The following is a 12,766-nucleotide window of genomic DNA, read 5'->3' as shown; positions in this document are numbered from 1 at the left end:
TAAAGTTATATATACATATATATATAGTCTTTCCAGCAACAGCTGTTTATGTATCCCAGCATTTTTTTTCAAGTGTATTTTTTCAGACTTAGGTCTTCATTTCAGTCCTGCCTATTGCAGTATTTTCCATGAGACTTCTGGAGGTTATTCTATTTTCTTCAGTCTGAGATTTCTCAGCTGTAAAATAAGAATAATAACACTTACTGGCCCTGGTTTTGTTTTATAGGATGTGGGTTCTTCAGGGCATAGAACAACTTTATATATTTGCATATCACAGCAAAATCTTGGCAAAGGTCTACAGATGCTGTTAAAGTACACAAAATAATAAAAAGTGCATTATCTTTAATTGGTTTTACTTTATGTCCTCTTAAATTCAAAGCAATAACTTTAGGTGAGGAGCAGTGTAAAATATTATACCACAAGCATCATATCACAATTTGGGGGATTACTTTACCCCCAGCATATAAAACCTGCAGGAGACATGTTAATAAAGAAGTCTATAGAAGCCTCTAGAATGTTGCCTCTTAAAGAACTCTTCCCTCTTGAGGCACATCAGTGATAGGTATATTTCAGGCTCCAAACTTCTCCTAGCTGGTCAGTTGTATTTTGTTTGTTTGTTTTGTTTGTTTGTTTTCTAATGTTAATATGAGTTTGGGTAAGACACGCTAGAGTGGAAACCCAAACTTTACCATAAAGTTTAACAATCTCTCTCTGACAGTGATGAGGAGAAGGACAGGTCAGGGCAGGGCAAGGCAGGGCAGGGCAGGGGAGGGGGGAAAGGAAGGGGAGGGGAGGGAGGGGGAAGGGACGGGAGGGCAGGATGCAGGACTGAATTGAAGATCTATCTATTGTCCCGCACTACTCTGTCCTCCAGAGACCCTATGTAGGGTACTACATTCAGAACAAGAGAGATATGGACCTGTTGCAGTGAGTCCAGAGATGATCAGAGGTCTGAAACACCTCTCATATGAAGAAAGTCTAACATTGCTGGGGTTGCTTAGCCTGGAGACAAGAGGGCTTTAGGGAAACCTTATTGTGGCCTTTCAATATTTAGAAGGAGCTTGTAAGAAAGAAACAGAAAGAATCTTTTGCAGGGATTTTAGTGATAGGACAAGGAGCAATATTTTTAAACTGAAAAAGGGTCGATTTAGGTTGAAAATAAGGAAGAAATATTTTACAGTGCTGATGGTGAGACACTGGAACAGGTTGCCAAGAGAAGTTGTGGATGCATTAGATGTGTTCAAAGTTAGCTTGTACAGGGTTTTGAACAGCTTGGTCTAGTTGTCCCTGCCATGGCAGTGGGTTAGAACAAGATGATCTTTGAAGGTCTCTTTCAACCCCACACCATTTTATGGTTTTGTGAAGTTCCACAAGCTCTTGTCTCTCTGAATGATGGAACTGTTTTAAAATAAGTACCAGAGAGCTTTCTACTGTATGCAGGTGGTCTGGGCACAAGAAGTCCTTAAATATACTAAATATACTACTAAATATACTACTAAATATACTACTACTTGATGGTATTATGATACGTTTTTCTGTCATTCTGGAGTGTTTTGTTGTTGTTGTTTTCCCCTGAGAAAAATAACAGGCTGTGCCATCAGGCCTGGTTCAGCATCAGTCCTCAGCATCTTCAGGATGTTCCAAATGATGGATCTGTGAGTGCTGCAAAGAAGTATATATTTCTGTCGTTAAAAAAGGTACAGATGGAAAGCTTTCCCTAGGATAGTATTCCAAAGTTTATAAAATATTCCTGACTTTTAGAGGTGTATAGTTCTATCATGACAGATACAACAAAACGATCACTTTTTACCAAAAGTTACAAGAAGTAATTCCTGCATAATACAGTAATTGGGTGATTAGTAGCATGGCAGAATTGATTAACTACTTAGATATAATTTGTGTTTTCCTTCTCTGTTGAATTGCTAAACTGAAAAGTGCAATGAAGAAAAAACAAGATAAAATAGAAATCATCCACACTGATCAAACTAATTTTATAATTTAAATTGTATATGTTAACCACAAATGTAGCCACTGAATACAATCTGTAGTTTCTTAATAAATCATGTAATCCTTTTCTGCATGTGAATGCACAGTATAAAAGGGATTGAGATGTACTCTGATTTGGAAAAATGAAGAGAAAGAAGAAAAGATTGAAATTGAACTTTAATTTCCAATTATGTTAGAAAATAAAATACAGGAAACCCACTCATAAAGTTTTATTAGACCAGAGATTACAGTTCAGAAAAATTTTATAAAATGAAGGCAATGTTTTTTCTTCAGTATGTCTAGTTTCTTCATGCCTGTTGTGCTTCTTCTGTTCTAATATCAGAATTTTGTAGGTAGTAGTGATGTAACGTAATCACAGAAATTATTCTTATCCCATAATCACTGAACTGGCCTAAGGACAGATTAACTTTACTGAGCCATCTGGGAAGTGGATTTATCTTTCTTCTAGTGTTCATTGGCTAAAAAGAAGGTTATGTTCTAGCTCTAGAGTCACTGCTTGCACATGGGGCATAGATGCTGTAGGGATCATATCTACTGGCAGTCCTTGCTTTTTCTACTCTTTATACCACATGTCTTTCTTCCTTCTGAAGTTTTTAAACAACAACAAAAGGACTGTAGCAATAGCAAATCTTCCAATTCCAGCATAGCTTCTGCTTTCTTCTATACATCCTCCATAAAAATATAATAATAATGATAATAATAAATAAATAAATAAATAAATAATAATAATAATAATATTTCCATAGTTTTATTACCTATACTACCTAAGACCCTCTTTTCTCTGGTGTTTTAAACAGGAAGAACATATCTAACAAATTCTCATGATTTATTTATTTTCTGTAATTACTCATAGAAATCTGCAGTTAATCAATTTGATTGAATCATTGTTACTCCCTAGAATCATAACAGAAATATGCTTGGAGCTTTTTGTTTGTTTGTTTGTTTGTTTGTTTTGTTTTTTGTATGTGGATTTTCCAGTAGATAGGTAAGTTTTCTGAGCTCTGAGGTCAGACAAATAACCATTATCTCAATATGGTACTAAGAATTTTGCAATGCTTTACCCAAAAAATAATGGTGTTGCCATTATTACAGTAATACATTCCAACACAGACCATTTGTATTTCAAAACTCTGTGTTTTCAATGAATGAAGTATCTTTTTTGCTTCCAGACTGAGGTTTTCAGGATATTAATATGTCTATTTCACTGAAAAAGAAAAGTTCTGTTAGATCACTTGATGAAGTCATCAGAGATAAACCTTGTAATATGAATGCCAGAACAAAGTCATTCATCAGATTCTCCAAAAATCTTTTGCTTAAAAATATTAAGGTGAGATATCATTTTTGCTTTCCTCTTGCTTTTTCATTCTTTAAGATTCAAGTTTAACGGCTCCACATTGCAACTTTACTGTAAGAAAAAGTTAAAAACAAAAGCAATGTTTTCTGGATAGCCACTTGATTCTAGCTATTAAGTCTCTAAGAAAAATATTTATAGGCTTAAAAAGTAGCTGGGAGAACTGCAAGATTGTGAACACTGAATTTAGTTAATAAATAAATAATTAAACTTATATATATATATATATACGCACTTTATAGCTGAATAGCTAATAAGCAGTATGCAATTTCAGTTCCACATTTCTAGACCTAAACAGTTATAAAACAGTTTGGTCACAATGTCACATAGTAGACTGTTATAACATTACTAGTGCACATTTATTCTTCTTTATTATCTTTAGCTGTTGTAGCATTTATTTATTTATTTATTTGGGTAAATGAAACTGCCAGGTTTTGAGGGTTTTGTATTATTTTGAGGGTTTTGTATTATTTTTTTTTTTGAGGGTTTTGTATTATTTTCATCAGACTCCAGAGAAATATTAAATTTCACAATTTCAGAATCTAAATAGATTGCTAAATGAAAAAAATAAACTGTTGTGCTGCATACTGCAAGACATACTGCGAACACATGGCCATGTATGTGGCTTCTTTACATCCATCCTAAAACATGTGTAATAAGGTCATTAGGGCATCCAGCCTAGAGAAGGGGTAACAAAGCATGACATTCTTCCCTTCCTATTGTCTATTTCAAAGTCCCACAAACACCACAGACACAGAGTAGAACTTAGAATCAGAAAACTCATTTATATTGGAACCTCTAGAGTAAGGTGTTTATTGGAACAAATTATACCTTGTTTAACAGAAAAAGCGTGAACTGAAAAGCATATTGGTATGTTAAACACTGTCATGAAAAGATCAATACCATATCAAATCTCAGTGTAAGAGTATAGCCCTTTTAATTTTGCTAATACTATGTCTTTTAGCACAATAGTGGGTTTTGGAGGATTATTTTTATTTTTAATCAAGATAACAATGATTCTTATTCTCTTACACTTCAAGGAAAAAGCAAAAAAATAAAACCTCACATTTGATTGTCAGTATGCAAAACAATGGTTCTGACCTTATTAGCCCTACAGTAAAGAAAAAATAAAAGAAAATAAACATAGATAGTATGCTGGTTTTGAATTTCTACATTAAAATCTCAGAACTACTGTATTTTACTCCCTCCAGGAAGATAAATAAATAAATAAATAGATTGATAAAACAAAATAGAACAAAAACAGAACAAAACCCAGAAGTCTAAGTTAGTATTTTCTGGGTGAAAACAGTTTAAGTGTGTTCAACTTCGATTTGATGTCATAGGTGAGATTTAATTCTACAGTAAATGAAACCTTGCAAATTAAATATATATATAAATTGTCTGTGATCATAATGAATCCCAATACTTTCTGTACTCTCATTAAATTTAGACATCTTCAACAGATATTTAATAATTTGCTTAGTGGTATTAATGTGACGGGGCTCTAAAAATTTCCTTTGTGAACTCATATGCTTCCTGGTAGTCCTTATTTACATAGTGATGCTGTTGAAACACACAGAAAGATAATTGACTTGTATACAAGAATTTTGTGGGATTAATTTATAATATAAGTCTACAAATATAACTTTGCAAAGATATTACATAAAACAACTGTATTTGGGGTTCAGTCTTGCAGTTAGTTCTGTTATATCATGACCTGTAATAATTGAGATCAAGTAATATTGCCAGGTAAGGCTTATAAAGGCAAAGCTTTTAAAAAATAGATTCTCTTATGATGTATTTTTTCAGAACTGCACTGAATCTGGAGGTATAGGTATAGCTGGAACAAAGTCTACCAAAATAATTTTGACTATAAGCCTTTTATATATTTTTAAATGGATAACCAGAACAAGAACAAATCAACAAAATGAAAACAGTACTAAATTTTTACTTAGCTAATAGAATGGTGGCAGAATTTGAAAGTAATGGAGACTGCAAAGCCCCGTTTTAGTGGTTATCTAATTATGCTAAGTGATATATCCAGTTTTAGTGGAACTACTTAGGAAATCCAGTGCTCTCAGTTTGCTGATGTAGAACTACGGTCACAGACACACAATGTATATTGCCATTTTTTATTTGTAGTATAGGTGCAGATGTAAGCTGGAGAAATTTGATATGAAATTAATTAGGTAAGCATCTACAAATTTTCTTGATCAAAACCACTGCCTGTCCCTTACCTTTTCACTACACTTCAATAACACTTTCAGTGAGATTAGAGATTAGCAATGTAGGCATTTTTAGCATTGATAAAAGTCCAGGAAATCAATGGCCTGTGAAATACTTACTGAACTACTGATTGTTCTGGTTTCAGTAAGGACAGAGTTAATTTTCTTCCTAGAAGCTGGTAGGGTGCTATGTTTTGGCTTAGGATGAGAAGAGTGCTGATAACATGCTGTTGTTTTAATTGTTGCAGAGCAGTGCTTACATCAAGCCAAGGACGTTTCAGCTTCTCACTGTGTCCTGCCAACAGGCAGGCTGTGGGTGCAGCAAGAGCTGGGAGGGGACAGACCCAGAACAGCTGACCCAAACTAGCCAAAAGGGTATTCCATACCATCTGACGTCATGCTAAACAATATATAGGGGTGGCTAGCAGGGGGTGGGGGGGCTGCACTGCTTGGGGTTAGGCTGGGCATCGGTCAGTGGGTGGTGAGCAGTTGCATTGTGCATCATTTGTTTCGTACACATTATTATTAGTAGTAGTAGTACTATCATCGTTATTATTATTATTGTTATTATTATTTTAAAATGTCTTTATCTGAACTCACAGGCTTCACTTTCCCATTTCTCTCCCCCATCCCAGAGAGGGAGTGGGGAGGGTGAGGGCTGTGTGGTGTTAGCTGCAGGCCAGGTTAAACCACAACAGTCCTTTTTGGCACCCAACGTGGGGCCCAAAGGGTTGAGATAATGACAGATCTGACCAGAGTGTGTTAAACTACAATTGGTATAAGTATTATACCTGCTTAATAGTTGCTAGTCATAATGCTGATTGCTTTAATCTCAAGTCTGCTGTGCCTGTTTTCCAAATTGAGTATTATAGCATGTTGCTTTCCGTATGTGCTCTCTTTCATGCTGTTTATCCTTTCCGGGCCCTGGTTTAAGATCAGTATGGTACTGTGCGTTGTAACAGTGGCTTGCGATATGATGACAGTTCTGGTCATGACTCCAACCTGGTATTTGTACACAGCACTGTCGTAGATTTTATGCTTTGGAAAACATATCTCAGAAACTATTAACAACTACACCTATTGCCTTTTTTCATCAGAGAGACAATCTGGGGAGGGGACAGGGGAAGATGTTTTTTTCCTACTTGTTCACTCTCCTTTTCTCCTTCACTGCCCTCTTATCCTCAGAGCTTGTTTCAATAGTTCTCCAAGATGTTGAATATCCTTGGGATACTCAGACCAGAATGTTCTTGTTATTGTCTCCTGAATGTGTTTCAGGTTTTGTTTAAAGTTACACAACTACTTGGGAATCTCATCCAGAGATCTGTCCTGAGGCAGGATAGTTGTGGGTGGCAGGGAGTGTGGGCAGGTTTCTAGAGCAGTGGGCACCTCCAATGTTTTGGAAATTCACCCCTGAACAACTGCAAAATCCTAAGAAACTGATAGAATGCTTGAAAAAAAGGGTGTCGTGACTCTGGCAGTTCCAAAGTGACACTCTAACATGCTGGGATCAGGCCCAAGCCTATCGAGCTGCAATTGATGCTACTGTCAACCTAGTGACAGGCCCAACGGCCACTCCAACCCCAACTATGGGCCCTGCAGCTGTTCCAGCTCCTGCAGCCACTCCAGCTCCTGCAGCTGCTCCAGCTCCTGTGGCTGGGTCAGAGAAACGAACTGTAGCAGTGCAAGTTGCCCCTGCAGAGGTTATTCCAACCCCTGTGGCAGGCCCTGTGGCTGGGTCAGAGAAACGGGCTGTAGCAGTGCAAATTGCCCCTGTAGACAAGGTGAAAAAATGGTATAGAGATTCAGGATGTTTAGAACACAGAGAGTCTTCTGCTAAGTCTAGGTTTAGAGAAGATGATGCTGGGCCATCGGGGATTCAGGAGGAGGAAGATGAGGATGTCGAAAAATCAACAGTAACTACCTGAAACCTATACCAGCATGAGCTATGAGATGTGTGAAATGATTTTGGTTGCTGCATAGGTGAGCAGCTTGTCACCTGGCTGCTCCGGTGCTGGGACATCAGGGCCAGTTGTGTGGAATTAGAGGGCACGGAAGCCAGGTAGCTAGGATCCCTTGCTAGAGACACAGGCATTAACAAAGCAATTGGAGATGGAGCATGATCTCACAGCCTCTGGAGGCGTCTCCTGTCAGCTGTGCGGGAAGGTATCCCTTTAAGGAAGAACTTGTATGTCTACCAGGCAAGTGGACCACAGTGGAGAATGGAATCCAGTACCTGAGGGAATTAGCCATATGGGCGGTGATTTATGATGACCTACCATAGGTCCTCATAGCAACAGACAAACATCCACAGATCCAGATGAAGTCAAGTGTACACAACCCATGTGGTGGGAGTTTGTACAGAGTGCACCACCATCATATGCCAGCTCGTTGACAATAATGGCCTGGAAAGAGGATGAGGAACCTGCAGTGGATGAAGTGGCTAAACAACTCTGGGAGTATGAAGAAAGTCTCTCCTTTTCCTTACAGGCATGCGTCTTGGCTGTGGAGAAACTTTCTAAGAGTTCCACCAACTTAAAGAGAATTTATCTTCCTCCCCACCTGAACAAGCCAGTGTCCCCCAAATGAAAGAGAATACTTTGGAGAAATTGTCGGAAAAGTTCCACCAACTTGAAGAGAGATTATTTTCCTCCCCACCTGTACAAACCAGTATCTCAGTTATAAGGGGTAAGCGTTCATCTGCACAAGGAAGATGATATGGTGGGTACACACCCCATGCCACCCTATGGTCTTACCTACGAGACCATGGAGAAGATATGACAAAATGGGATGGAAAATCTACCACAACCCTAGAGGCATGGGTATGTGAATAGCAAAAGAAAACAATCTGGAAAAAGGGGTTCTCTGTAAAGTTTGCTGCTCCAACTTCAAGCAGGCAGTCCTTTAAACACAGAAACGAAGAAGATTCTGACCAGGATTACAGGGGCCCTGCCTCCAGCCAGGGGGAGGAAAGGGACAATTGAGTTTATTGGACTGTGTGGATTCGATGGCCTGGCATGTCAGACACACCAAAGTATAAGGCTTTAGTAGACACTGGTGCACAGTGTATTCTAATGCCATCAAGCTATAAAGGGCCAGAGCCCGTCTGTGTTTATGGAGTGCCAGGGGATCTCAGCAGTTAACTGTATTGGAGACTGAAGTGAGTGTAACTGGGAATAAGTGGCAAAAGCACTGTATTATGACTGGCCAGATGCTTCGTGTATCCTTGGCATAGACTATCTTAGAAGAGGATATTTCAAGGACCTAAAAGGGTTCCAATGGGCTTTTGGCATAGCTGCCTTAGAGACAGAGGACATTAAACAATTGTCTGCCTTGCCCGGTCTCTCAGAGGACCCTTCTGTTGTGGGGTTGCTGAGAGTCAAAGAACAGCAAGTGCCAATCGCTACCACAGCTGTGTGCCGGCAGCAATGTCGCACCAACCGAGACTCCCTGATTCCCATCCATAAGCTAATTCATCAATTGAAGAGCCAAGGAGTGATCAGCAAGACTCATTCACCTTTTAATAGTCCCATATGGCCAATGTAAAAGTCTAATGATGAGTGGAGACTAACAGTGGACTATCATGGCCTGAATGAAGTCACTGATGAACAGTACATCAAAGACATAAATTAACTCAATCAAGCTGATATCCTGTGCTTTCATATGACATTACCAGAACTACTTACTATACATGCAAAACCTTAGAAACATTCTAAGTTTATCTGCATTCCTTCTAAAAATTACTTCCTGCATCCTTTCATGAAGTTATTGTCACATGGGCAAGGCAGAACCTTTGCCTGGAGGCCACCATCAGAAAACAAAACAAAACCATATTTTTATTTCGCTTTTGTAGCAGATAATAAACTCCAGTTCTAATTTTCTACTTGCCTGTGAACTACCACAAAGAGTGAAATAAGATGATGAGGACACCAGAGCTTTCAAATTCTTTTACTCAAGTAGCTGTGAACAGATATTAATCCCAGGTGCTTCCATATGTTTTTAAAAACAATTGATAAACAGTTGATATACAATATTTGCCTTTATGAAAGTTTATATCCTTATGGTAGTTTTTTTGCTTATTTAAAGTATTAGAGAATGTAACCTGATTCTTGACAATTTATTCAACACATTTTTGAGATCTAGTGTGTGTCTGGGTGTATACATCTCCTCATCCACCCATCTTACGGAGTTCTAGAATCACTTAAACCTAAAGAGTGATTTCAAAATCGAATAAACAACAAAACAAGAGAACTTTTTTCTTCTTTTGCAGACATAGTTCTACAAAATGTAGGGTTATGGAAGTGGTAGAAAATCTTGACAGATTCTTCCAGTGTAGGATCTAGGGTTCACTATTTAAAACAGTAGTGGCCATGTCCAAAATAACACCCAGATAGGGTGATTCAGCACACAGTTGACAGCAGGCCTACACAATTATTTGCCAAAAGAAGGTATAGATGCAAAAACACTGGTTCAGAGGGTGAATGTCTATAGTTAACTCAAAAATATTTTCCTTGGTTTCTGTATATACAGTTTGTTTTAGGCAGACATATCTGTACAACTTAAAAAATGTAGGAAAGATAAGGTGATCTTAAAAAAATGGAACAAGTTACATCATGAACTCAACTTCCAGAGAAATGCAGATTGCCAAATCATACAACATCATTTGACAAAAGTAAGAGCTGGTGGGAAGAGTTCTGTGTCTGGTGGGGTGTGTGCATGCTTATAGGATCTTCAGGAAGGATAGGTAGGGCAGGCGAGCTAGGAGTTGGTACTGTATGTAATGGAGGGGATGAATTGTATGGAGCTTGCTGTTGGCAATGACACAGATGAGAATCTCTGGGTAAGGCTTAACAGAAAAAAAAATATAAAGTGGATATTGTTGTGGGTGTCTACTAGAGGCCAGTCTGCCAGGATGATGAATTTAATGAAATATTCTATCAAGAATTACAAATCTCTAGATCAGCTGCTCTTGTCCTTATGGGTGATTTCAATTTCCCAGATGTTAACTGGGAATACCACACAGCCAATACAAACAGGTCCAGGAAATACCTAAAGCATGTTGAAGATAATTTCTTCGTACAAGTACTGAGAAAGCTGACTAGGAAATGTGCCCTCCGGTGCTCCTGTAAAGAAAGAGAGCTTCATGCATGAAATGGCTATTGACAGCCATCTTGGCCCCAGAGTTGAAGGACTGTGACCCTGCTAACTCCCAGACTCCCAGCCAACCCTGAACTTGTGCAAATTTGCTGCTTTAGCTGAATGCACATAAGCCTATGGGGTCCAATGGGATTCGTGGGATTTAAAGATCTTGCTGATGTCATTGCGAGATCTCCCTCAATTATTTTTTAACAGTGTTGGGAATCTGAAGAGGTTCTAGTTGACCAGAAGCTGGCAGGAAGGGATCTGGGGGTTTTGGTCAACTGCAAGGTGGATAAGCATCAAATGCGGTTTAACTCTGGCAGGCAATTAAGTACCACAGCTGCTAGCTCATTCTCCCTAGGCAGATGGGAGGGAGAATTAGTAAGGTAAAAGTCTAAGAAACTATGGGTTGAGGTAAAGACACTTTAATTGTAAAGCAAAAGTTGTGTGTGCAAGCCAAACAAACCAAGGAATTCATTCACTCTACTTCCCATCAGAAGGCAGATGTTCAGCCACTTCCAGGAAAGCAGGGCTCATCATGCATAACAGTTTGTTGGAAAGACTAAAGCCATCACTCATAATGTCCATCACTCATAATGTCCACTCTTTCCTACTTCTTGTGTACCCTTAGTCTCCTCACCTCCTCACTGGTAGGGCAGCACAAGAAGGAGAAAAATTATTGACTCTATGCAAGTACCACTCTGCAACAACTAAAACATAATATGCTATCACCACTGTTTTCATTGAAAAATCCAAAACAAGGCGTCATACAAATCTCTACAAAGAAAATTAGCTCTATCTTAACCAAAGCTATGACAAAAGTGAGCTGGGAGTATTGATCAATAAGTTCAGTATGAGTCAAGTGTTCCCTGGCAGTCAAAAAAGCCATTCATATACCCTGGGGTGTATCAAGCATGGAATTGATGGCTGCTTAAAGGAAGTGATAATCTCTCTCTGCTCTGCATTGGTACAGCCCTATTGTGAGTACCACGTGCAGTTTTGGTCACCTCAATGTAAGAATGATACAAAACTTTTGGAGAGTATCCAAAGGAGGGCAACACAGATGATGAAGGGTCTACAAGAGAAAACATATGTAGAGCAGCTGAGGTCCCTTGGTTTGTTCAGCCCAGGGCAGAACAGGCTGAAGGGAGGCCTCATGGTGGTCTGCAGCTTCTTCATGAGGGGAGCGGTGGGTCAGGCACTGAGCCCTGCTCTCTGGGGACAGTGACAGGACCCAAGGGAACAGCGTGAATCTGCAACAGGGGAGGGTCAAGCTGGGTAGTAGGAAAAGGTTCTTCATCCAGAGGGTGGTCAAACACTGGAACCGGCTCCCCAGCGAAGAGGTCATGGTACTGAGCCTTCTGGAGTTCAAGAAGCATTTGGACATTCTCAGACATATGCTTTGATTTTAGGAAGTCCTGTGTAGATACAAGAGTTGGATTCAATGATATTTGCAGGTCCCTTCCAACTTGGGATATTCTGTGATTCTAAATGTTGTATTCAAATTGACATGCAGCCTTGAGATCACATCCTGAATGTCATATACGTCTTTTGAGCATAACAGCTGCTATCTGCACTTGTACTGATTTAACTTTTTAACTTCTCTACCGTGTATTTTCAGTCTTAATCAAAATCAGGACACTTTTAGGGCTTCAGCCAAGCAGAAGGATAACTCATGAAAATAAGCATGCAAGTACCTCAGAGACGACACACTCCTTCAAAGTCACAAACTTGTACAGGTCAATTTCTAAAATCTTTTTTCTTCTTACAACTTCCTACTTGACTTTAATGTTTTATTTCTATGGCAATAGTAGCACAGACTGATACAAATAACAGAAACTATATCCTTAATACATCAACCATTGACACAACAGGTTCAAAAACAAGTTATACCAAGTGAGAATTGTGGTACTTTCAAACACTTCCTTCCTGAAAACTACAATCATCTCTTCAATTTTCATGCAGGTTATGACTTTAGTGGTAAATCATTAAGATAGTTAATAATAAAATAGAAAAACAGCAGAGAGTGTTACACAGTATTATAATG

Source organism: Aythya ferina, assembly GCF_964211825.1.
Source record: "Aythya ferina genome assembly, chromosome: Z".
Classification (NCBI taxonomy): domain Eukaryota; kingdom Metazoa; phylum Chordata; class Aves; order Anseriformes; family Anatidae; genus Aythya; species Aythya ferina.
Note: the sequence above shows the minus strand (reverse complement) of the source record.